The following is a 22,098-nucleotide window of genomic DNA, read 5'->3' as shown; positions in this document are numbered from 1 at the left end:
ATTTTTATTGAGAACACGTCAATTGTACAGTTAACAGAAAATAATTAAAATGCATGAAATGAGAAAGACATATGGAAATGGAACATTTATTTTATTAACTGTTGAATGTTGTACTTCATGATCCTGAACAGCAAGCCTTCAGATTTGATGTAAAGTTTGTCTAAAAGAGTACAGACTAAAAGCTTGTGCTGCGACATCTTGAATGTGTTCATCACTTTGAGCAAGTTGGTGAACTTTTTCAAAGATTCTATGAGCTGTCTTTGAATGAAAATCTTTCTGAACAGATTTGCCATGTGACTAGTACAATCCTTATCTTGTAACGCTTACAAATTCTGTATTACTACAAAGACTACAACAAAAGTACTCACCAACTAAAGGGCATGATTTTTCTGAGGCAAGTCTCCTTCCTCAAAGAATTGGAAAAACTTGTTTTTAGAAAATGAATCAAAACCAGTTGCAATAACTTACAGAAATGTTGAAAGTATTTGCTATTTGTACTTTATCAGAGATTCAATCTGCTGGTACACTGTACAACCATTGATCAGAATTTCTGATACTTACAGATTAGTTTACGGAACAGCATTGGTCTATCCAAAGTAGCAAATTGCCTTCTGAAAAACGTGAATGCAAAGGTTGGTGGCAACAAATTGGACATTGGTCAAGTACAATTCTATTGTCTTGTGATGTTTGCTTATTCCGTCATGGTGTCATGATAAAACAAGGAGGTGCATGGTAATTTGTTCAAAATATCAATACTGGAAAGGGGCTTGGAGCTTTATTTAAATCCACAATTATCAGGCTGCTGTTTGTGTAGAGCTTTAATTGGCCAGTGGAATGGATCAAGTACAAAGGAAGTCTCTGGTGATGATTGCAATGGCTATCGAGGAAAGTATTGATCATTCAGGAGGGTGAAAAAAATAAGAAGCTGCATGTTGGTTAGCCTGACATCAAGTGTTAGGAAAATGATGGAATCCATCAACAAGGAAGTACTAGGAGCTTAGAAAATCATCATATAAGGCAGAATCAACACTGTTTTTTAGAGGGAAACTAAGTTTGACCAAATAACTCCAGTTTTTTTTCAGAATGCAACTAACAGGGCAGATAAGAAGAAACTAGTGGATATGGTTTATTTGGAATTTCAAAAGGCCTTTTTTTCAGACAAACACTCATGGGGCTAATATGGTAAGTATCATGGGCACAACATTGATTAAAGACAGAATGAAGTAGAAATAAAAGGATAATTTTCAGGTTGACAGTGGGCATCACAAGAATCAGTGTTAGGGTCTCAACTGTTTCCAATTTATAATAGATTAAAGGAGTTTGTTGATGATAAAAAGCTAAGCGAAAAATTAAGAGCTGCTAAAGGGGTGGTAGATGGAGTATCACATGAGAAATAGAAAATCAGAATTATTTTTAAAAGGTGGGAAACTATTAAATGTTGTTCTTCACAGAGATTTGGGAGTTCATGCACATAAAACACAAATCAAATAAAGAGATTCAGTAAATCTTTGCTTTAGGTTACAAAACAGAAATTGCCAGAAAATTTCAGCAGGTCTGGCAGCGTCTGTGGACAGAATGAAGAAAGGTCATTGGACCTGAAATGCTAACTCTGTTTTATGTCCACAGAAGTGGCAAATGGAAAGGTTGACCTGTAAGAGGGTCAGCCAAAAAGAGGCAGACAGCGCAAGGGTCAGTGACTAGGAGGGCCAGCTAGCAAGAGGGTTGGCCAGTGGGGGAGAGGCGGGGGTGGAGAGATAAATGGTTCAGCAAATGGCAGAAGCCATTACAAAGCCGTGCTGCATAATGCATTCTCAACATGAAGCAACGTTGATGCAAGTCTACAAAGCTAAAGCGCAAATAACACTCTCATTAAAAAGATGACATTAACTTAGAATGCCTTAAAACAGGTTAATCTAATGCAAAAGAAAACCTCAAACAACCGCTGATGCTGGAAATCAGAACTTGTTGGAAAAACTCAGCAGGTCTGGCAGCATCATGGACAGAAAACAGAGTTAACATTTCAGGTCCAGTGACTCTTCATTCTCTCCACAGTTGCTGCCAGATCTACTGCGTTTTTCCAACAATTTCTGTTTTTGTTACTGATTTCCAGCTTCAGCAGTTGTTTGGGGTTTTTGTTTGCATTAGATTACCCTGTTTTAAGGCAGTCCAAGTTAATATCATGTTTTTAATGGGAGAGTTACTTGTGGTTTAGCTTTGTGGATTTGCATCAACGTTGTTTCATGCTGAGAATGCATTATGACGTACTGTTTTGTAATGGCCTCTGCCATTTGCTGAACCATTCATCTCTCTATTCCCACCAACTTTCCGACCCCACTGACCAACCCTCTTGCTGACTGACCTTCCTAGTCACTGGCCCTTCTGCTGTCTGCCTCGTTTTGGCTGACCCCCTTGCAGGTCAACCTTTCCATTCGTCACCTTGCCAGCTGATCCCTGTAACTCAAAGCTGCTCTCCATCTGACTCTCACCATTATCATCCGATGCCTCATTCATGGAGTGTGCTCAGAAGAGGAAAGGTCAGATTGAGGAGTGGCCAAGAAGAGGGTCAGCGATCAGGAGAATTGGCAAGTGGGAGAATTCACAAGCAGGAGAGTTGACTGAAATCAAGTTTGGCAAGCAGGAGTACTGACCAGTGGGGAGGTTGGCGAGCAGAGAGGGAGTGTGGTCAGAGGGTCAGGGAGCACCAGCAGCACTAAGTCAGAGGGCTGAGAGAGAGAAGAGCAGAAGCATGAAGGAGCGGTGAATGGGAGGTAAGTAGAAACAGCAAACTGTACTTATTTTACTTCTTAAATTCATGTTATTTGGAAGTTACTTCAATTCAAGTATAGTAATTTAGCAATATAAATGTGCAAAGTTTAACATTTTATTTTTCTTTGGCCTGCAAAACCTCACTTTGCATTGTTTGCAATGAGATAATCATATTTCCTTAACATTGTTCAGTTAACATTGCTTTTTCAGAAGCTAAGCTACAATGTTAAGTGAGGAATTACTGGAGAACATTCAATTAAAAACCCTAACAGCATCTATATGCTTAGCAGGCTGACGGCCATATGTTATATTTGACAGCCAAAGGCTTTTAGATATTTACAAGGGCTTAATTGTAAATCTATAATTTAATGAACACCAGTCTCCATCTTTCTCTTCCAGACTTTTGCCCTGTCCAGAACTTGACTCACCACGAGGGAAAATTCCGGTTCATTCTTTTTGTCTTTTATATTACATCCAATGAACAACTTATAAGTTTTACAAACATTACCCACAAGAGCAGTGCGAAAATAACAAAAAAATCCAAAAAGTGGGGAAATAAGGCAACAAATTCAAAATAGTGTTAAGAGTGGAAGATAATGCACACCAGCCCCTGCAGTGGCCACCTCTCTTTTTCCGAAAACTTCAAGTGGACTGGTGGGTACCACATGGTCCCTCTCCAAAGACACCTGGACACAAATGTAGCTACAGAAGAGAGGCAAGCAATTGGGAATAACAAACCCCAAGGAATGTGAAGAAGGTAGCCACCAGCAGGTCTATTTTTACATTCAACTTGTTCAGACATGTTATGATACATCTCTGGAGCAGATTGGATCTCAATCTTGGCTTTCAGCCTCTGAGGTAGGGACACTACCACTGTGCCACAAAAGCTCTAAGATTTCAGCTGTATTGATTTGATAAACAACTAATAATAACCTAGTTTTTAAAAAATACATAAACCACCACCAAATCAGCCATGTTACTCACTAAGGGGACAATTATAAGCAGTACCCACTAGGGGCACTGCAACAAAAACAAAACAAAGGGGGAGGGAATAAGGGAGGGGATTAAATTAAAATAAAGTGGAAGAGGGAGATCCCAAACCTTATATTTTTACTCAACCTGTTCAGAGATGTTCTTATACATTTCTGAGAAGGTGGGTCTGAACAGCACCACTGATGATGGCCCGCTTCCACTGCACCAGACATTTTCTAATCAGAGATGTTATTTCATTCCTCTAGCTAAGGTGGGACTTCAACCTGGGCTACCACCTCACCATATTTTCTAAACAACTGGTTCGGAGATGTTATTGCACACCTTTTTATCATTATCCAATGAGCATCACTTGCTCTAAATCAACTGTGGAACCAGGCTGGTTTACCATTAAAGGGACATGCATTTTTAATGCTGATAGTGTAGTCGCCTTTTCTACAATATGGATTGTAAGGACATGTTTCTGCAATAGTGCAGGGCTTTGGTAAGATCACACCTGGAATAATGTGCTTATGATTTGATGTTTGCACTCCAGCTTTCTGTGGATATTTTACTTTGAGTACATTCACGACTGAAACCAATAGATATTTAGACTCGAATGGTATGAAGGCTTATGAGGATAGGGCAGGGAAGTGGTGTTTACATCAATGATGGGCAGCACGGTGATTCAGTGGTTGGCACTGCTGCCTCACAGTGCCAGAGACCCAGATTCAATTCCCACCTCGGGCAACTGTCTGTATGGAATTTGCACATTCTCTTTGTGTCTGCATGGGTTTCCTCCAGGTGCTCCAGTTTCCTCCCACAGTCCAAAGGTGTGCAGGTTAGATGAATTGGCCATGCTAAATTGCCCGTAGTGTTAGGTGCATTAGTCAGGGATGAATGGGTCTGGATGTGTTGCTCTTCGGAGGGTCGGTGTGGACTAGTTGGGCCGAAGGGCCTGTTTCCACACTGTAGGGAATCTAATCTAATCTAATCAGCTACGATCATACTGAATGAGGGAAGTAGACATGAGGAACTGTATGGTCTATTCCCTTTAGCATTGCATATGTGCCTACGCTGTGAAATGTGCTCATTTTCACATTGATTTCACTGCTATCTGCAGGAGATCAGTGATTGAAAGTCAGTAGTAATGTAGTAGCTTTCCTATGTCCAGACATAAACAACTGAAAATTTAAAATAACTTGTTAAAAAAAGGCTTATGTTGCAATGAGCTGAGACCGTCAGCCTTTAGGCATACGAACTGAATGTCCAACAGATTTTGTTCAACATTCCCTTAACTCCTTTTACACAATTATTTTAATTACTGTAACAATCTTGATCCACAAATACAAAACACAAACACCCAAGTTCACAGAAAATTATTCTAATCAAAAACCTTCATCTGATTCACTTCCCTCTAACCTGATTTACAATTTTTACTGTATGGTAACTATTAATCATTCTCGAGATCCGCAGTATTGCTTGTGAATTCCTCAAAACCAAAATTAACACACATGCTTATTTCCAAAATGTTTGTTCACAATCTTGAATAGCAGTGTTGAAAGCAATATCAGTTGTCATTTCCGGCAGCTCACTTAAAGGAGGCAATTGCACTTTCTTATTTACATAACACATTGAAAGTGACTTTTTATTGCAAGCTTTTTGGACCACATACCTCAGACTTATTGTCAATATCATATTCCACGGCTGACTGATATTTCTGATTATTATCACAGATGAAAGTTTCCTTAAAGTGTCTTGGTTTCTATTTGTAGATCTGGTTCTTCTTGCATTTAGGCATTATCCACTGCTTCAGCCTCTACAACTTAGTCAGGGGTGGGTTGCTCTTCGGAGGGTCAGTGTGGACTTGTTGGGCCGAAGGGCCTGTTTCCACACTGTAGGGGATCTAATCTAATCTAATCAAACTTTCCTTTCACTCACTGTTGCCACACTCAAGATTGTGTGGCTAAATTCAGCTCGAACTCCATTGACAAATTGGTTGATGACACCACAATTGGTCATTGATTCAGGAAGGGGAGAAGAGGACACACCCCTATCTGTATCAATGGTGCTGAGGTGAAGATGGTCAGGACCTTCAGGTTCCTCGGAGTAAGTATCACCAATTTATCGTGACCCTTACACATCAATGCTACAGTTAAGAAAGCACACCAGTATCTCTACTTCCTTCGAAGACTCAGGAAATTCAGCATGTCCACAATAAATTTTACCAATTTTTATAGAAAGCTTTATATAGGATGCATCACAGTTTGGTATGGCAAATGCTCTGCCCAAGACCGTAAGAAATTGCAGAGAATTGTGAACGTAGCCCAGTGCACCATGAAAACCAGCCTTCCTTCCATTGTTCCACTGACTCCATCTACACTTCCTGCTGTCTCGGGAAAGCAGCCAACATAGACTGTCCCACCCCATTCCATCGGGCAGAAGATACAAAAGTTTGAGAATACATATCAACAGATTTAAGAACATGTTCTTCCCTGTTATTATTAGACTTATGAATGTGTTAGAGTTGGTCTTTCTCTGTACCTTCCTTGTAGCTGTATAACACTATTTTCTGCATTCTGTTCTAACCCTGATGTACTTACATAAGGTATGATTTGTCTGGTTAGCACGCAATTTGATACTTTTCCCTGTATCTAGGTACAAGTGAGAAGAATAAATCAAATCAAATCAACCTCTTGCCTGTTTTGCTCTAGCCTCTTCATCCTCACAGGCTCTGCATACACAATCTGTTGCTTTCACTGGCTAAGCAGTGACGTGCAATATCTTCTGAACATACCTTACAATCTGAACAAAAAACAAATGAAGTGTGAAAGGAAATCAGCGATTTATGATGTGATTTCACTGAATTCTTTCTTGGAAAGCACGGCTAAGGCGAGTTAAAGCAGGTCAGATTTATAGTGTCAGTAGGAAATCTTGGAAGCAGAGAGGCAGGACTGTGGGATCACCTGATAAGAGACCACAGCTCTCCCCAGGCAGGTGATGACAAGCCGTCTAGAATATGCCTAAAGTCTCACCCCATCAAGTGAAGTTGCGGTTGATCCAAGTGTCAGAAGAGTGTGCCCAAACAGCATCTTGATAACAGAGCAACACAACATTTACCTTTTATATACAAAGATTGCTTGCAGAAGTTTATTCACTGTTCAAAGCACCAGCGATTTTAAAACTTGGAGCATTGGAATATCCTCAGGATGTGATACAGTAGTACGCTAGAGAAAACTGGAATCCCTTTCCCCAGAAAGGTTGTGGAACAACTGGAGACAGGATTGACAGAATTCTGCTAGGTAAGGGTATCAAAGGACAGCAATCAAAGGCAGGAAAATGGAGTTCAGATATAGGTCTGCAGTGAGCTAATTACTTCCTTTCAGATTTTTTTCAATAATTGTGGATAAATGCAAGCTATTTCTACCATGTTTACTTAACAATATCATGCCAATGTCCAAAAGGAACAGGTCTGAAAGCAGACAAAACAAAATAAGGGTGCGTCGTCACTTTTTCAGAATCAAATACTGAAACAAATTAATCTTTTACGTTACAAAATATTTGCAATAATTTTGTTTTTCTTAACAATTCAATTATGGAGGCAAATATTTATCTATCCAATAACATCACTAATATTTAGTCATTATGACATTGCTATTAGCGGTAATTTAGTGTGCACAAATTAGCAGCTACAGTTTCTAACTACAATACATCAAGCAGTCATACACTAATGATGAAGAACTTTAGCAGACCTTGAGATTGTGGAAGATACAATAAAAATGCAAGTTATTTCTTTATTGAAAATTCACATACATATATATTGATGAATTGCTGAGATAAAATAAGGTGAGAGAGAATCAAGATATTGGCGTAGACCCAGTAGGAGCGAGCTGCTGTGCTGTATACACTATGTTACAGCTGTTTCCATTTCCAATAGGGAAGACAGATACTTGGGAGGCAGAGTTTGAATGTGTGACAAGATGATATGGTTTGGCTTCACATTAGCTGGGGCATATTTTCAGCTCACTATCCGAGTGTGAAGTTCCCGTAATGTATCCGTGTTTGAAACATGAAGATGGCATATTTACTGTGGGAGCAAGCAGTCTGAAGCACCAGCTTCATGGCTATAGAAAGCAATTTTAAAGTTCACCCCATGGTCACTGGCTACACATCCAATATCTTATTTTTTGCTCTTCTCTTGTCTCACCCAACTTATTTTTCCCCTTCCAACTGAAGCAGCACTTTAACTGCACTTCACACAATCTAGCTGCAAATGTGTTGCTGGTCAAAGCACAGCAGGCCAGGCAGCATCTCAGGAATAGATGCTGCCTGGCCTGCTGTGCTTTGACCAGCAACACATTTGCAGCTGTGATCTCCAGCATCTGCAGACCTCATTTTTTACTCTTCACACAATCTAGTCTACTCATTCGCTGCTCACAATGTGGTCTTTTCTACATTGGGAAAACAAAGCATAGACTGGGTGACCACTTCACAGAATGTTCTGCCTGCAGAAAAGACTCTGAGCTTCCAGTCTGCTGCCACTTTAACACACCATCCTATTCCCTGGCCAACATCTCTGTCTCAGGCCTGCTGTAGTGCTCCAGCGAAACTCAATGCAAGCTGGAAGAACAGCACCTCCTTTTCCATGTGGGCACCCTGCAGCCTTCTAGACTCAATATCAAGTTCAATAATTTTAGGACCTGAACTCTCCGATGTCCTAGCTCCCTACCCCACACACCAGGCCTTGTTATCACAGTCTGCCATTACACACTATCTCTTTTCTGAGCTGACTTTTTTTTAATAAAATCTTAAGGTATCCCGGGTCTGCATCTTGAAAGAAGTTCTGGGATTTATATTTTAATCAATCGAAACCTGCATCCCCATTCTAAGTGATTAAAGACTTAATAGCAATCTAGGTTTGTTCAATACATCACTTCAATTACACTTCGATCTTTTACTATAAGTTCTGTGCCCTATGATCCTGCCCCACTAGCTACCCGATGAAGGAGCAGCGTTCCAAAAGCTTGTACATCCAAATAAATTGTTGGGCTATAACATCTCTGGTAGGCAGAGATGGGTACTGCAGATGCTGGAGACTAAAGTCAAGATTAGAGTGGTGCTAGAAAAGCACAGCAGGTCAGGCAGCATCCGAGAAGCAGGAAAATTGATATTTCAGGCAAAAGTCCTTCATCAGGACTATAACCTACTGTTGTGTGATTTTTAACTTTGCCAATCCCAGTTCAACACCAGCACCTCCACAGCAACACAATCTATTAAGCCACCAACTAAGTTACCCACCAACAATCTCCATTAACAGCTATTCACCCTCCTGGCCAGATCATTATCAACTCTTTTGTCTATCTAATTGTTCTTCTCTCTCTTTGGGCTCTATCCTCACCTATCATTTACTCCCTAGCCCCTATCCCCTAACCCCACCCTATCTTCTGCATATAAACCAACATTTTCCTAGTTATCATCAGTTCTGAGAAGGGGTCACCAGATCTGAAACATTAACTCTGATTTCTTTTCACAGATGCTGCCAGACCTGCTGAACTTTTCCAACAACTTCTGTTTTTGTTATTTTCCACTGTGCAATTTCCCAAACAAGGTATACTTTTCCATTTCCAGATTTCTTGTACTCCTGATTCAGTCATGATGGGAAGGGGAGAGGTTTGGGGTTTGTGTGTTATTACAGAGGAGCATCACCAACAAAGTTTTTAATTCCTTTTGGAAGTGTTTCAAACATAAGATTCAACATGGATGGGAACCTGCTGCGCAGATGATAATTCCGGCCCTGAACTCACGCAATAGCACTTCCAACATTTCAGAACTGACAGACTGAACTACGTACTGTACATCTTTTGACTTTTTCTTATTTTTCATGTTACACTTGCTACTTCTAAAATTTATATCTTCAAAAAAATATATAAATGGGAACTCATTGAATGTGGACTATTTGGTAACCTACAGCACTCACTATCTAAGGCTATTCAGTAATATATTTACACAAAGACTCAAAATGTTGTAAGAGACATTAGAGCAAACAAAATAATGAATAGTGGCCATCCTACTCTACAAAACAGAGTTCACAGTGTTAAACTATCCCTTAACATCCTGGAAACATTCTTTTTCAGAGTCATATAATCATGGAGTCATACAGCATGGAAACAACTAGTCCACACTGACTGTGTTCCCAAACTAAGCTAGTCCCACCTGCCTGGGTTTGGCCCATATCCCTCCAAACCTTTCCCATTCATGTGTTTATGCACATGTCTTTTAAACATTGTAATTGTAGCTGCATCCACCACTTCCTCTGGCAGTTCATTCCATACTGTAACCAGTCTCAGTGGTTGTCCCCATGTCCTTTTTAAATTTTTCTCCTCTCATCTTAAAAATATGCCCCTTAGTTTTGAACTGCCCCACCTTAGGGAAAAGACCTATGTTATTCACTTTATCTATGCCACTCATGATTTTATAAACTCCTATAAGGTCACCTCTCAATCTCCTAGGGTTTAAAAGGGATGCAGTTCCCCAAAATCTTGGCTACAACTTGAAAACAATCTCTGGAGAAAAGGTATGAACAGGCATTTGTGTCATTTCTCCAGGGTTCTGCTGATCAGGGTTCGGAATCCCAATGGAAATTATAAGCAATTTCCTCACTCAGGAGAAAGTGAAGACTGCAGATGCTGGAGATCAGAGCTTAAAAATGTGTTGCTGGAAAAGCGCAGCAGGTCCTGCTGCGCAATTTCCTCACTCACTCAAGTTTTTATTTATTGACTTGTGGGATGTGGTGTTCTTGGCTGGACCAGCATTTCTTGCCCCTTGCTAATTGCCCTTGAGAGACTCTGGAATGCCAATTTTATGGAGAGAAATATATAATTTGTTTTTAAATAAGTACATTTTAGCTCTCTGCTGGGGCTGAGTGTAATTCCCCACATTTGCTAATTCTAATGCACATACAGAAACAGATACACCACAAAAATCATACTCTTTTGCTAAAATTACAGAATAAAGAGAATAGAACTCTGGGCTAGCGAAGCTCTCGAGGAACAAGATTTGCCAACATATTTCAGACCACTTCACATAATTAGTTTTTGCTAGTGGTACTCCTCCAATATTGGTATTCTGCAGACCCCCAATTTTCATCATTCTGTATTGGCAATTGAGCATTCAGATAATTAGACCCTAAGTCTCTTCTCTTTCCCACTTCCTGTGACAAAGCTTTGGATTACTTACCCTAATATCCTTTCATATGGCAGAATACTTAAACATTGTTTAATATTGCTCCTGTGTTGGGCCCTAGGTGATCAGTATGTAACCATGTTTCCAGATGACTTAAAATTGATGAAAAGGCATGTAGTGAGGATGACAGAAAGAGTCTGCAAAGGGATACAGAGACTGGACGAAAACTAGGCAGATGGAACAGAATGTGGAAAATGTGAAGTTATGCACTTTGGCAGGAAGAAAAGAGCTGAATAATGAATTGCCTGGACAGAGTGGATGTTGGGAAGATGTTTCCATTGGTATGAGAGACCAAGAGCTGAGGGCACAGCCTGAGTGTGGAGGGAAGACCTTTTATAACAGAGATAAGGAGAACCCTCTTCAGACAGAGAGTGATGAATCTGGAATTCACTGCCACAGAAGGCTGTGGAGGCCAGGTCATTGAATGTATTTAAGATGGAGACAGATAGGTTCTTGACTGTAAAGGGGAGAATGGGACTGTCAAGGGTTAAGGGGAGAGAGTGGGAGAATGGGGTTGAGAAACTTAACAGCCATGATTGAATGGCAGAGCAGACCCGATGGGCTGAATGGCCTAATGTATGCTCCTATGTTTATGTCTTATGGTTTTATAGTTCATCAGTTCATAAGATAATTTGGCAAAATTAGGCCTTTCAGCCCATCGAGCCTGCTCCACCATTTGATCATGGCTGATAAGCTCTTCACTCCATTTTCCTGTTTTTTTTTCCATATCCCTTCAACACATTACCAATTAAAACCATCTAACTCCTCCTTAAATTTACTCTGTCCCAGCATCCACTTTAGGGTAGTGAATTCCACAGATTCACAATGCTTTGGGAGAAGTAGTTTCTCCTCAACTCTGTTTTAAATTTGCTACCCCTTATCCTAAGACAATTATCTCTCATCCTTCAATGCCCCACAATAGGAAGCATCTGCTGCATGTCTATTTTATCCATACCTTTTATCATGTCCCCTCATTGTTCTAAATTCCAGTATAGGGCTAATCTGTTCAATCTCTGGTTTAAGGTGAGAGGGATCTGAGGGGCATGTTTTTTATACAAAGGGTGGTACATGTATGGAATGAGCTGCTAGAGGAGGTGGTGGATGCTGGCACAATGACAGCATTAAAAAGGCATCCAGACGGATAAATGAATAGGAAAGGTTTGGAGAAATAAATACCAACTGTTCGATACAACAAACCTCTCATCTCTGGGATCAATCTAGTGAACCTCCTCTGAAATGCCTCCGATGCCACAATATCTTTCCTCAAATAAGAGGACCAAAATGAAGAAAGACTGCAGGAAACAATAGCACAAAAGGATTTGGGAGTCCTCATGCATTGATCACAAAAATATAGCATCCAAGTTCAATGGTCAAGAGAGATACCAAATAGAATGTTCGACTTTAAATCAAAGGTGATGGAGCATGAAAGTAAGGTGGCTTTGCTAAAACAATATAAATCTGAAGTAATGTAAACAGTGTTGGGCCCCTTATCTAAGGAAAGTTAATCTGCTACTGGAGGCAGTCCAGAGATGGTTTAACAGGCTGAGACCGGGTGTGGTGGAAATAATTTATGAGAAGAGATTGAGTACATGCATCTTGGAACTTGGAAGAATAAGAAGTGTCCTTATTGAAACATAAAAAATTCTTAAGAGAACTGACAAGATGCATGTGAAGAGGTTGTTTCCCCTTGTGGCAAAGCATAGGACAAGATGGCACAATCTCAGAATAAGGGGTTGCACATTTAAGACAGAGATGAGGAGGAATTTCTTAGATTATCAAGATCAATGAAGACGTTAGGGAGGTTATCTCACACCACAATGGGACCTTGATCAGATGGGCCAATGAGCTGAGGAATGGCAGATGGAGTTTAGTTTAGATAAATGTGAGGTATTGCATTTCGGTAAGGCAAATTAGGGCATGGCTTTTACAATTAATGGTAGGGTCCTGGGGCATGCTGCCAAACAAAGAGACCTTGAGGTGCAGGTTCATAGTTCCTTGAAAGTGGAGTTGCAGGTAGAGAGAATAGTGAAGAAGCTATTTGGTAAGCTTGCCTTTATTGGTCAGTGCATTGAGTATAGGAGTTTGAAGGTCATGTTGCGGCTGTACAGGACATTAGTGAAGCAACTGTTGGAATATTGCATATAATTCTGGTCACCCTTCTATAGACAGGATGTTGTTAAACTTGATAGAATGAAGAAAAGATCTACAAGGATGTTGCCAGTTCTGGAGGGTTTGAGCTATAAGGAGAGGCCAAATAGGCTGGTGTTTTTTTCCCCTGGAGTGTTGCAAGGCTGAGGGCTGATCTTATAGAGGTTTATAAAAATATGAGGCCACAAATAGGGTGATTGGCCAAGGTCTTTTCCCGAGGGTGGGGGAGTCCAAAGCTAAAGGGTACCAAACGGGTAGCAAGGGAGAGAATATGGCCGCTCAAAGATCAGCAAGGCGGCCTGTGTGTTGAGCCGCAAGAGATGGGGGAGATACTAAACGAGTATTTTTCATCAGTATTTACTGTGGAAAAGGATATGGAAGATATAAAGGTTGGGATATAGATGGTGACATCTTGAAAAAGGAGGAAATGCTGGATGTCTTGAAACGCATAAATGTGGATAAATCCCCAGGACCTGATCAGATGGGTCTCTTACTGAGATATTTGTGTCATCAATAGTCGCAGGTGAGGTGCCTGAAGACTGGAGGTTGGCTAACGTGGTGCCACTGTTTAAGAAATGTGGTAAGGGCAAGCCAGCGAACTATAGACTGGTGAGCCTAACATCGGTGGTGGGCAAGTTGTTGGACGGAATCCTGAGGGACAAGATGTACATGTATTTGGAAAGGCAAGGACTGAGTAGGGATAGTCAATGTGGCTTTATGCGAGGGAAATCAGGTCTCACAAATTGGATTGAATTTTTTGAAGAGGTAACAAAGAGGATTGATGAGGGCAGAGCAGTAAATTTGCAGATGACACCAAAATTGGAGGTGTAGTGGACAGCGAAGAAAGTTACCTCAGATTACAATGGGTCTTGATCAGATGGGCCAAGGGGCTGAGAAGTGGCAGATCGAGTTTAATTTAGATAAATGTGAGGTATTGCATTTTGGGAAAGCAAATTAGAGCAGGATTTATATTGTTAATGGTAAAGTCCTAGGGAGTGTTGCTGAACAAAGAGACCTTGGAGTTGTTGGGATCCATTATTAAGGTTAGGCAGTGTAAGAAACTTTATTGTTAGGTAGTGCTCACGTAAGGCAGTATTAGCAAGTCTGGAACTTGTTAGCTTCACTAGACAACAGTAAGCCATTATGTTACACTAAGAACAGACTGAAAAGCTGATGGCATAGCCTGAAGAGGCCCCAGGGAGGGTGAGAGATAACAGGACATTGGAGCCGTGTCAAAATGCACGTAGCTCAAACTGAGGTAATAGAATGTTATCAGGTGAGAACCAATGACATACCAAAATTCTGCATTTTACCAAATAAGGATGTAACTCTGGAATGTGAGAGAACAAAAGGATAGACAAATTAAAATATAGGCAGAACGCGCCTTCTCCAGTGAGCTAGACACCTCACTGTACTGTGTACGTTTCTCTCTCATTAAAGCTATTTATACTTTTAATCAGACCCAGTGTCTCTCTCCTCCAAACGAACACGGGGACAGAAGATCTGTCCCAACAGAGAGCAGGTTCATAGCTCCTTGAAAGTGGAGTCCCAGGTAGATAGGATAGTGAAGGCGGCATTTGGTATGCTTTACTTTATTGGTCAGAGTATTGAGTACAGGAGTTGAGAGGTCATGTTGCGGCTGTACAGGACATTGGTTAGGCCACTGTTAGAATATTGCGTGCAACTCTGGTCTCCTTCCTATTGGAAAGATGTTGTGAAACTTGAAAGGGTTCAGAAAAGACTTACAAGGATGTTGCCAGGGTTGGAGAATTTGAGCTGTACGGACAGGCCAAACAGGTTGGGGCTGTTATCCCTGAGCATCGGAGGCTGAGGGGTGACTTTATAGAAGTTTATAAAATCATGAGGGGCATGGATAGGATAAATAAACAAAGTCTTTTCCCTGGTTTGGGGAAGTCCAGAACTAGAAGCATAGGTTTAGAGTGAGAGGGTAAAGATATAAAAGGGACCTAAGGGGCAACATTTTCACACAGGGTGCTACTTGTATAGAATGAGCTGCCAGAGGGAGTGGTGGGGGCTAGTACAATTGCAACATTTAAAAGGCATTTGGATGGGTATATGAATAGGAAGGGTTTGGAGGGATAGGGGCAGGTACTGGCAGGTGGGACTAGTTTGGGTTAGGATATCTGGTTGGAATAGATGAGTTGGACCAAAGGGTCTGTTTTCATGCTGTACATCTCTATGACTCTAGAGGACATAGGTTTAGGGTGCGAGGGGAAAAATTTAAAAGGGACCTGAGGGACATCTTTTTCACGCAAAGGGTGGTGTATGTATGGAATGAGCTGCCGAAAGAGATGGTGGAGGCTGGTACAATGACAGCAGTTAAAAGTGTTCAGATGGGTATATGAATAGGAAGGGTTTGGAGGGATACGTGCCAAATGCTGGCAAATGGGAATTGATATCTGATCAGCATGGACAAGTTGGACTGAAGGGTCTGTTTCCGCTCTGTACACACCCAATGGGCTGAATGGTCTACGTCTACTCCTATGTCTAATGGTCTCGTGATGTTTTACAACCTCTGATGTTGTTAGTGAGCATTATTATATAAGGAATAACTCAGCTGGTCATCATCAGGTTTCATGTTATCAGCAGGCAGCATTGTTACTGAGTATTGCATTGAGTGGCTGACACATTTAAGTGCTCATTGCTAACCCAGTTTATTGCCCAGAAGATCCTATTCACCTTTTAAGCAGTAAAATAGAATTCAAATTTAGACTAGGTCAGAGGCCAAAGAAATGGAGGGGAGTGGTGGGAGAAAAAAAATCCAGCAGTTTGTAGAGCCACCTGCATCCATCAATCCTCTAGCTGAGATTCTATTTCAAGTGCTTTATAAAAAGAGATACATTGCTTAATGAGTCAGCAAGCATTACTAGTTAAATAATTGGTTTGTGACACCAAGTTGCGAACAGCTGTTAAAACCTTGACTTCTAAACAGTGCTGGTTTTATTGATGTGGGATGGCAGTTTTTCTTCATATAGCATGCAGATGGGCTGTAAACGTGATTTCTCTCTGGTTGGATACAGGCGAGGGAGACTGTAGAGTGAATTCATGCAAAAGCAATGTCCCAAGTTAATGAGTCTCCAGTGACTCACAGATTACAATCTTTGTGCTGACAACAGGAGCTGGCTGAGTCGTGAAGCACGCAATTTATTTGATGCTGGTAGTTAATTAAGTGATAAACAGTTTTTAAGAAAAATAAAAATCTCAAGGGCATCTTCATCATGGCACATTAATTATAATGCAGTCACTGTGTTAATTGGGATAATAAATTGAGCCATTTTCAAGTTTGTTTAGTACAAGAAAGAACAGATGGTTTAACTCTTGAGGGTTGTATACCTTCATTGGAATGTGGGTTCTCTCAGGTTAAATAGCCCTGACTGAGCCTAGTTAGGAAATTTTCTTTTGATCTTATGTTGGGTCTCAGTTCTGCAGCCTTGGAAAACCCTGCTGTGTTTAGGTCCAAGTGGCTTTTTATTAGATTTAGATTAGATTAGATTACTTACAGTGTGGAAACAGGCCCTTTGGCCCAACAAGTCCACACCAACCCTCCAAAAAGCAACCCACCCAGACCCATTCCCCTACATTTACCCCTTCACCTAACACTACAGGCAATTTAGGATGGCCAGTTCACCTAACCTGCACATTTTTGGACTGTGGGAGGAAACTGGAGCACCCGGAGGAAACTCACGCAGACACGGGGAGAATGTGCAAATTCCACACAGACAGTCGCCTGAGGCGGGAATTGAAACCGGGTCTCTGGCGCTGTGAGGCAGCAGTGCTAACCACTGTGCCAATGTGCCGCCCCCGGCTCAGCCCAGAAAGTGTGTGTTAGCCATCTATTTTAGTTTTAAAGAGCTCCCCCTTCTTGAATGCTGTTCGAACTGTCTTCTGTAGCCCCGTTCCAGATCTGTGGACAGCATACCTGCAAGTCTGCTGACAAGTTACAAAACACAAATGTGGACAGCATAAATCTAGTGATCTTAGAAAATTGATTCAAAGAAGTAAACTTGTATATGGACCTGGATTTCTCAATGGTGGGCAACAAATCGCTTCCGTTTCGCATTTAGTTCTGTTTTCCAGACAAAGGTGGCAGTCGATTTGCAGACAGTTAGATGCCATAAGCCATAAGAAGCTAAACGCCCCAGATAATTCATTTTTTTGGGCAGCGAGGGGGTGAAAATGGGAAGTTTTGATAGTGACGTAAATGTTGACATTACACTGGGTGAACTCACTAACTCTTTTTGAGTGATGCTGTAGCCCTACGCCATCAACACCTCATCTAAAAGACAAGCTCAAGCAGTCAACATGTCTCCAGCAGGAATCACTAATTCTCTTTCACCCAGTCCAGAGTGTGAAAGAGCTTGCATTTATGTTACACCTTTTATAACCTAATCAGAACGTTCAAAAATACTTGACAACCAGCAAAATACAGGTACTGCAGTAACAGAGAAAGCGAAGAGTTGGCACAGGATCAGTTCTGCAGCCCCTCTGACAGCCTGAAAACAAGAGGCACGGCCAGAATAGGAAACAAATCAATGATTGTTGGGTTCTTCCCTCTGAGATACCTTTATTAGATTAATTTGCTTTTTTTTAGATTACTTACTTACAGTGTGGAAACAGGCCCTTCAGCCCAACAAGCCCACACTGACCCGCCAAAGCGTAACCCACCCAGACCCATTCCTCTACATTTACCCCTTCACCTAACACTATGGGCAATTTAGCATGGCCAATTCATCTAACTTGCACATTTTTGGATTGTGGAAGGAAACCGGAGCACACGGGGGAAACCCACGCAGGCGCAGGGAGAATGTGCAAACTCCATCCAGAGAGTCGCCTGAGGCGGGAATTGAACCTGGGTCTCTGGCGCTGTGAGGCAGCAGTGCTAACCACTGGATTATTAGTGGTTGAAGCAGGAGTGGTTCCACAGTCCAGGCCCATTTGTCTTCATCTCTTGATGATAGATTCTATGCGAAAGATTAGTCACTAATGCTTATACAGACTGTGAAATAACAGGAGATGGCTTGTTAAAGCACTTATTGCCTCACCCCACTCATATCGACAAACACACATGCACACACACACCCCCCAGCCCCGGACTGTCTGGAATATATGTAAGGTTATATCCTGCTCAATACAGATTTGATTTATGATAGCTTTAAGTTGCAACCTTAAAACTTATCACATAATGATCAGTGCCATTTGAGGTTTAGCAGGTCAGGTTTCAGAAATGTCATGGGTTTCAGTGTGGAAATCATGAACTCTAAACATATGTGTGCAGGATTATTTTGCATAGGACCATGAACCACAATGATCAGAGGTGGTTACATCCCTCAAAATATTGCTAAGTACTGTTATGAGGTTTTGCAGCACAAAATATTTATATTGCAAGACGTCTAACCTTTAAACTCTGGTGTTAAATTGGCCAGTGGACAAATGTTTCCAGGGGTTTAAACAATGTAAAGATAAGAATAAAGTACAAATGGAAAGTGGTACACCTATGTAATGAAACAAAGCTTGTCTGCTCATAAGTAATCGCAAAGCAAAGGGATCAAACCTTGACTTTAACTGTAGTTGCTAAGCATTTGTAAACGGAATTCTATCATTGCAACATCAGATTACATCGAACTGAAGGCTGGATCTGTAGGAATTTGTCCTCTGTATTTTATGTTCAATAAAGCCTGAGTCTGTTCACTGACAAGACAGTGGATCTCACAATACTACACGGTGACATTGATAATGAGACCCACACAACCAGAGCCAGGCAATCAAAGCCTGAACTGAAGCTCAGTGACAGCAAAGCAAAAGGCCAGGCCAGCAATCCACCCAGAGGTACAGAAAATACTGAAAGTGAAGGCCAACAGATAGTCGTCAAGGCAAACCTAGGCACTAACCGCAGAATGGGAAATTCCATGCAGAAGCTGAAGAAAGCCTGTTAACTGGCCAAAGGAGAGTACATGATTAATTTCTTCTCATTGCTAATCAGTTCAGTTAGTAAAGCAATAGAAAAATGAAAGTAATTACAAGACATTCAGAGGATACGAACACTTAGAAAATAGTGGGTGTGCAAGGAAGCAGGGTGAAGTCTAAACCATGAAGGAACCCGACCTGATCCATTTTGTAAGAGTTGCAAGTTCAGAGTTTGCAGTGGCAACACTGAAAATGTAACACAAACCAAAGTGGTCTGCAGGAGACTCAGCAGTTGGGGACATAGAGGGGCAGGATGAATTTTTCCTGAGGGGTTGTGATGAAACAAACCTGTTGGACAAATTGTGGGATGTAGTGACGAAAATAAATGGCAGAAAAACTAGTTTTAAAACTGAATCCTTTTGGTTTCTCTGTCATGGTTGAGGTTGGGAATCCTCACACTGTCTTCCAGAAAACATTGGGGCTTAGGACATAACAGAAAATAAAATAAGGGGCATGCTATATCATTGCAATGGAAAAGGGATGGTGGAGACCGTGTATGTGATTTCAATCATTATGATCCTTTATGAAAGTAACGTGTACATAGTGCCTATTACTGAAGGATGTCTAAGACTAAGAGTGGGGCAAACACTACAATACATTGAAAACAGAAACTCAAAACAGCAGGGAAGAAAGGGGACAAAGAAGGCAGTAGCTAGACACATGGGCAAATTTTAGACAGTGGCTTTTTCTATCAGAATGTAGTCACAAAGCAGAAAACCTGCACAAAAATTGTTTATTTACACTAAGTTGAAACTTTGAACCCCCTGTTCTTTTGGATTCAATAACCACTGTACCTCAAAACCCTGTTGCCTCTTTCAAGAAGAATTGGTGCTTTTTTTCTTTGAAGAAATAAAGTTGTCAACTTATTGCAAAGAATCTGTCCATGACAGATTCTCCCAGAGTATATGGCCAGATCCCTGCTGAGAAACAAATAAATAGAACATAGAACAATACAGCACAGAACAGGCCCTTCAGCCCACGATGTTGTGCCGAACATTTGTCCTAGCTTAAGCACCTATCCATGTACCTATCCAAATGCCGCTTAAAGGTCACCAATGATTCTGACTCTGCCACTCCCACAGGCAGTGCATTCCATGCCCCCACCACTCTCTGGGTAAAGAACCTACCCCTGACATCCCCCCATACCCTAATTTATGTCCCCTTGTAACACCCTGTTGTACCCGGGGAAAAAGTCTCTGACTGTCTACTCTATCTATTCCCTGATCATCTTATAAACCTCTATCAAGTCACCCCTCATCCTTCGCCGTTCCAATGAGAAAAGGCCTAGCACTCTCAACCTATCCTCGTACAACCTATTCTCCATTCCAGGCAACATCCTGGTAAATCTCCTCTGCACCCTCTCCAAAGCTTCCACATCTTTCCTAAAGTGAGGCGACCAGAACTGCACACAATACTCCAAATGTGGCCTTACCAAGGTCCTGTACAGCTGCAACATCACCTCACGACTCTTGAATTCAATCTGCCACTCAGGTGGATAGAGCTTGTAAGAAGGTCGATGGTGTATTAGCGTTCATTAGCTCTGCTAATGAACGCTAATACACCATCGACCTTCTTACAAGCTCTATCCACCTGAGTGGCAACTTTCAAAGATCTATGAACATAGACCCCAAGATCCCTCTGCTCCTCCACCTTACTAAGAACCCTACCATTAATCCTGTATTCCGCATTCTTATTTGTCCTTCCAAAATGGACAACCTCACACTTGACAGGGTTGAACTCCATCTGCAACTCCTCAGCTCAGCTCTGCATCATATCTAAGTCCCTTTGCAGACGACAACAGCCCTCCTCACTATCCACGACTCCACCAATCTTCGTAACATTGCAAATTTACTGACCCACCTTTCGACTCCCTCTTCCAAGTCATTAATAAAAATTACAAACAGCAGCGGACCCAGAACTGATCCCTGCGGAACTCCACTTGTAACTGAGCTCCAGGCTGAATATTTACCATCTACCAACACTCTCTAACTTCGACCGGTTAGCCAGTTCTCTATCCACCTGGCCAAATTTCCCACTATCCCATGCCTTCTGACTTTCCACATAAGCCTACCATGGGGAACCTTATCAAATTCCTTACTAAAATCTATGTACACTACATCCACTGTTCTACTCTCATCCACATGCTTGGTCACCTCCTCAAAGAATTCAATAAGACTTGTAAGGTGAGTCCTACCCCTCACAAATCCCTGCTGGCTGTCCCTAATCAAGCAGTGTCTTTCCAGATACTCATAAATCCTATCCCTCAGTACCCTTTCCATTACTTTGCCTACTACCGAAGTAAGACTAACTGGCCTGTAATTCCCGGAGTTATCCCTATTCCCTTTTTTGAAGGGGCACAACATTCGCCACTCTCCAGTCCCCTGGCACCACCCCCATTGACAGTGAAGACGAAAAGATCATTGCCAACGGCTCTGCAATTTCCTCTCTTGCTTCCCACATAATCCTAGGATATATCCCGTCAGGCCTAGGGGACTTGTCTATCCTCAAGTTTTTCAAAATGCCCAACACATCGTCCTTCCTAACAAGTATCTCCGCTAGCTTACCAGTCCGTTTCACACTCTCCTCTTCAACAATACAGTCCCTCTCATTTGTAAATACTGAATAAAAGTACTCATTCAAGACCTCTCCTATCTCTTGCAACTCAATACACAGTCTCCCACTACTGTCCTTGATCGGACCTACCCTCACTCTCGTCATTCTCATGTTTCTCACATACGCATAAAAGGCCTTGGGGTTATCCTTGATCCTACCCGCCAAAGATTTTTCATGCCCTCTCTTAGCTCTCCTAACCCCTTTCTTCAGCTCCCTCCTGGCTATCCTGTATCCCTCCAACGCTCTGTCTGAACCTTGTTTCCTCAACCTTATGTAAGCCTCCTTCTTCCTCCTAACAAGACATTCAACCTCCCTCGTCAACCAAGATTCCCTCACACGACCATCTTTTTCCTGTCTGACAGGTACATACATATC

General features: G+C 41.6%; 1 protein-coding gene and 1 long non-coding RNA gene across 7 annotated transcripts in view; one reads left to right on the top strand and one right to left on the bottom strand.

Annotated features, from left to right (window-relative positions):
- acoxl (acyl-CoA oxidase-like) overlaps positions 1-22,098 on the bottom strand; it is a 417,467-nt gene that overhangs the window by 5,714 nt on the left and 389,655 nt on the right. The gene's annotated exons all lie outside the window — the stretch shown is intronic.
- LOC132830941 (uncharacterized) overlaps positions 1-22,098 on the top strand; it is a 558,005-nt gene that overhangs the window by 479,369 nt on the left and 56,538 nt on the right. The window contains exon 8 of one of the 4 annotated variants that reach the window (XR_009646453.1): positions 3,166-3,624. The exons of the other annotated variants lie outside the window; for them this stretch is intronic. This is a non-coding gene — a long non-coding RNA (uncharacterized LOC132830941). The remainder of the gene's footprint in view (positions 1-3,165; positions 3,625-22,098) is intronic. 4 annotated transcript variants of the gene reach the window in all.

The sequence above is a fragment of the Hemiscyllium ocellatum genome, chromosome 3 (assembly GCF_020745735.1).
Source record: "Hemiscyllium ocellatum isolate sHemOce1 chromosome 3, sHemOce1.pat.X.cur, whole genome shotgun sequence".
Classification (NCBI taxonomy): domain Eukaryota; kingdom Metazoa; phylum Chordata; class Chondrichthyes; order Orectolobiformes; family Hemiscylliidae; genus Hemiscyllium; species Hemiscyllium ocellatum.
Note: the sequence above shows the minus strand (reverse complement) of the source record. Positions and strands in the feature narration are given on the sequence as shown.